This window comes from Anarrhichthys ocellatus, unplaced genomic scaffold (assembly GCF_004355925.1).
Source record: "Anarrhichthys ocellatus isolate YVR2014 unplaced genomic scaffold, GSC_Weel_1.0 scaffold92, whole genome shotgun sequence".
In the NCBI taxonomy this organism is placed as follows: domain Eukaryota; kingdom Metazoa; phylum Chordata; class Actinopteri; order Perciformes; family Anarhichadidae; genus Anarrhichthys; species Anarrhichthys ocellatus.
Window position 1 is genome coordinate 1,209,225 of NW_022280122.1, and position 5,153 is coordinate 1,214,377.

The 5,153-nt window shown below is 44.7% G+C and overlaps 1 long non-coding RNA gene across 1 annotated transcript in view; it reads right to left on the reverse strand.

Annotated features, from left to right (window-relative positions):
* Nucleotides 1–257: 257 nt before the first annotated feature.
* LOC116398878 (uncharacterized) overlaps nucleotides 258–5,153 on the reverse strand; it is a 9,343-nt gene continuing 4,447 nt past the window's right edge. The window contains exons 2-3 of the long non-coding RNA XR_004213777.1: nucleotides 1,592–1,751; nucleotides 258–1,310 (exon numbers count right to left, since the gene is read on the reverse strand). This is a non-coding gene — a long non-coding RNA (uncharacterized LOC116398878). The remainder of the gene's footprint in view (nucleotides 1,311–1,591; nucleotides 1,752–5,153) is intronic.

Below are 5,153 nucleotides of genomic sequence, written 5' to 3' on the forward strand. Positions count from 1 at the left end.
ATAGGGAGACAGTTGTGTAAGGGCTGCCGACTGAAAAGCACGATCTCCCTGAATTTTAAAATGTGTCTTGAGCCTGGCCATGTAAGGCTCTATAAATCAACATTTTAAAATGAATTCTAAAATTAACTGGGATCCAGTGCAGAGAGGTTAAACAGGCGCAGTATGTCACCATCTGTTGATCATGTTGATCAGAATCAGAACTGTTTATTTGTCAAGGTATGTTGCACATACAAGGAAGCGGGGGGGGGGCACTGGGATGGGTGCTACAGAGGCATGGGCCCCTGCTGAGCTGGGGGAGGGGGACTTGGTGGTCTGGGTTTGGTTGATGGAGGGATGGGGTCAGGACTGTCCCATTGTCTTTCAAAGTGACAGTAGAACTCGTTTAGCTTGTCTGCCAGGCATAGGTCGTTCATGGAGTGGGGGGCTTTAGGAATGTAGTTTGTTATCTGTCTGAGACCTCTCCACACAGAAGCAGAGTCACTTGCTGAGAGCTGGCCCAGATAGCAAACCGACTCCGCTTTGGATCCGCCCTGGAGGTATCATAGGCTCCGGAATAGATCTGCAAAATGGGTCCGGATCGGAGTCGACTTGCACAGCGGGACAGATCTGGAATGGATACGCGTCAAAGATCCAGACCAGATCTGGCCCGTATCCGTTCATATCCGATATGGACCCATTCATAAAACGACTCATTTGGCCGGGGTCCGATTTGGACCCGTTCATAAAGCGGATCCCTTACTCAAAACTAACTACAGAAATATCTCAAATCAAAATGACCAACATCTAGATTGCTCTATAAAAGTGTGAATACTCTAATAATAAAATGTTGAATTTATTCAAGACTTAAAATCTACATTGGAGAACATATGCATAGTTTGTGTAAAATCCCTTGTGCATTTAACAATGGACTCTGCAAGTAACAACAAAATCCTCTATTAAAAAAACAATCCTTTCAGCAGCTCCCTGGGTTCTAATCCCAACTATCTAATAAAAGCCAAAAAGCCAAAAAATAATCTTAAAAAAAGAGGTCATTACAGCCTATATATTGAATAGGTATTAATGGAAAAAAAGAACGTTAACCATGAATAGTATCAAAACGTTTTTTTATTAAATGAAATCCATTCACAAGGATTTTAGAACATCGCATGTATCGCATGTATAACACATGTTGGCCTGTTCAGTAGGGATGCTGACTGTGGCACGCCTCCTGGAACTTCGTCTGTCTGCTGCCAGGTTGAACAACCTAATTGCGTGTTTCAGAATCTCATCATCTGTGGCGGGACCTGAGACATGATTCTTTCTGACGGCATCTGTAATCACACAAGCAGATCATACAAAATCCCATGAACCCTCAGTGCAACATATAGCCGACATGCAGTTTGAAAGCTAGTGGCTGTCTGACATTTAAAGGTTTGCTATGCTATATTCAGAGCTAATATATCATATAACTATTATGTAAAGATATAGTCGAGTAATATCTACCTGAGCAGAGAATGAAGTTGAAGTTGCAAAGAGAAGTTGTAAGTTTGAACACGACCTAAGACCTCTGGGTGACTTCAAATTGTTTTCATTAAATATTACAGTTACTTACGCAGGAGCAAAGTCTTCCACTCCATCTGGCTGAAGGACTTTTTCCCATTTATCCCTTTCCAGTTAATTCTCTTCCCAACATCATCATTGAACATGCGGGCAAGGATGTTCCTGGTAACCCGTTTTGTGTCATGTCTTCCGATGGTTGCCAGGGAGGAAATCTGAAATGGATCAAAAAAGTATTGTTAACATCTGATACTTTACAGAATGTTTTTTAAAATACATTTTCATCAAACAGGGTATTATCCAGTGTTAATACATATATAATCAGAATCAGCTTTATTGGTCATGTATGCTTACTCATACATGGAATTTGTCTCCGGTATCCACTCCGCTCTCAATGTACAAACACAAATTTACAATAAACAAGAAAATATATGTATAAAGAATAGAAAAGGGCAGCAAAAAAGTAGAACGGATGTAGGTATAAACATTTAACAATATAAGTATAAATATATATCCGAGACAAAAAGTGTATATATACAGTGTAGGGAACGTAAAGGAGCGTGTTTGGTTATCAGCAAATATGAAACTAAACTATCAACATCAATGGAGTTATTAACATCAATAAGTTAATTAGTAATTACTAATAAGAACAGGGCACCATCCTGCGGACAGGGACCAATAACCAAACTATAAACTAAGTCTCATAATTAGTGTTCACTCACAATATTGACAGTCTGAATACTATTACACATTTGGAGTGAGAGTGAAGGTTTAAGTTCGAGCACAGGCCACTACATCCAGTTATTATTACACACATATGCACAAGTAATCACAGACGACTGCTCTTTAAAATATAACAGTTTATTAAATCAAAATAATAAATGATCAAATCAAGTAGTATCAAAACCAACAAACACTATCATACAATTATATGTCTAATACCTAAAGTCAAATGAATAAAGTGGGGTAAGAATATGTATATAGATATATGTACGTGTGTGTGTGTGTGTGTGTGAGTGTGTGTGCATGTGTGTGTAGAAAGGAGGAGGGTGGGTGAAACCTACTCGAACAGTGATGGGGGGGGTAATCTAAAAAGGGGGCGTGTGAGCCTACAAGCAAAGATGGCGGAGTCTAGAGACCTACGGCCAAAATGGCTGAGAGGTGGCTATGTGTAACCACGTGGGACGGCGCACCATGTGGGTTGGGACAACAGATTACGCAACCACGAGTCTGAGAGGTTCACCCAAAATCAGTGAATCTAACTGTGTATGCGGTTAGTAGGAAGAGAGAGAGGGAGCGAGAGAGGGGGAGAGAGAGAAGGAAAACCTAGCTCTGCCTGCGGTGCTCAACGCCGCAGTGAGAATGTGAGAACAGCTGATCTCCCCGTAAAACTCTGGGGTCGGATTCTGAACCGACTGGCCACGCTTATACGGTGATAGTTGCGATTCTAAATCTCACTCACAGAGCCGATTTAAAGAAGAGAGAATAAAACCAAGACAAAATAAAAGAATCCCCAAAACAAAACAGATCTTTATCACTGCGGTGAGATGCGAGTATTGCTTCCTTATCACCCCGAAACTCGGTCGGCGAGACGAGGGTCCGCCACCGTGGTTTTAGTCTTTAAAGTGATAAAATCACAAACTCCACATCCACTAGCAGCGACGGATCTAATGCAAACAGTTACAGCAGGAAATACACAGTATAACGGGACTCCATGGTCCGCGATGCTTGCGCAATAACACGTTATAACACGACAGTAACTTAACACAACAAGATACAGGAATAACGACTTAAACAAAGTCTAAATTAAACTAAGGCTAAGCTAAGCTAGCCCCAGACACCAATGATACCCTTACTTTGAGAAGCTTCGTTCGGTAGGGTCTGTTTCCAGTGGTAGGAATCACTCTGTCCTCGAGTAGTCGTTGACTCTCGGTGGCGCGGCTTCGGAGCTGGCGCAGACGCGGGCCTCCTCGCTGCAGAGAGGGGCCTGTAACTTAGGCTGAGGGACGCTTGGTTCATTCGTCCTCCGGGAAATCTTCGGCTCGTTTAGGGCTCAGTTGCCCTCTTTTGCCGGCGGTGTGTACACAAAAAGGGTGGGGGAACGGGGCATAGGAGTTATCCGTTCTCGCACTACAGGATCCAAAACTCAAAATATAAACACAGTCTGTTCGACCAGCGAATGTAACATGTGACCTGATAGGATTTGATGAGGCAAGCGCTTCCTTGTGGATCTTCTAGTACCAGGACGATGTCCGGAGGGAAGAGGCAGAATGGCGTTTCCTGCTTGCTTATAAACCAGGTCACCCAGCGGGGGAGCCTTTCTTGGCCAATGAGGGGCCAGGATCGAGTTTCAGCTGGAGCTGAGAGGTGTGGTCACCCAGCTTGGAGTTTTTAGCAGATCCCAGATCAGGCCTTTGTTGACAGGAAGGAAACATGGATGCTCCTTTGTTGAAAACACATGTGAGGGACTCAGCCAGCCAGGAGGCGTCGTCAGATCCCAACAACAGTATACATGTGAACATAAACCTATAGACAATGGCATGAATTGTAAGTGGTGGTAGTAGTGCAGTATAACTTATTTATTGTTCATCAGAGTGATGGCCAGTGGAAAGAAGCTGTTCCTGTGTCTGGTGGTTTTGGCGTACAGAGCCCTGTAGCGCCTACCAGAGGGGAGGAGTTGGAACAGCTTGTGTACATGGTGTGAGGGGTCTGCAGAGATCTTTCCAGCCCGTTTCCTGACTCTGGAGGTGAACAAGTCCAGGATGGACGGCAGGCTGGAACCAATGATCCTCTCTGCAGACCTGACAATCCGTTGCAGTCTGTTCCTGTCCTGTTTGGTGGCTGATCCAAACCACACAGTGATAGAGGAGCAGAGAACAGACTGGATGATGGCTGAGTAGAACAGAATCAGCAGCTCCTGAGGCAGATTGAACTTCTTGAGCTGGTGCAGGAAGTACAACCTGGGCCTTTTTCCGGATGGTGTTGATGTTGGGAGCCCACTTCAGGTCCTGGGAGATTGTGGATCCCAGAAACTTGAAGGTCTCCACAGCAGACACCGTGCTGTTGAGTATGGTGAGGGGGGGCAGTGTTGGGGGGCTCCTCCTGAAGTCCACTGTCATCTCCACAGTTTTGAGCCTGGCTCCAGGTTGTTCTGTACCGCCTGTACACAGACTCATCACCTTCCCTGATGAGGCTGATGACCGTTGTGTCATCTGCAAACTTTAGGAGTTTGACCGTTGGGTCCTCTGAGGTGCAGTCATTGGTGTAGAGGGAGAAGAGCAGTGGGGAGAGCACACATCCCTGGGGGGCGCCAGTACTGATAGTCCGAGTACTGGATGTGATTTTTCCCAGCCTCACCTGCTGCGTCTTTGTGATCCACTGAGAGGTGGAGACTGGCACAGTGAGCTGGGAGAGTTTGGTTTGGAGTATTGCTGGGATGATGGTGTTAAACGCTGAGCTGAAGTCCAAAAACAGAACCCTTGCAATACTGCAAGGGTTCCCTGGGGAGTCGAGGTGTTGCAGCATGTACAGTTGTGTGAAAAAGTGTTTGCCCCCTTCCTGATTTCTTACTTTTTTGCATGTTTGTCACACTTAAATGTTTCAGATCATCAAACAAA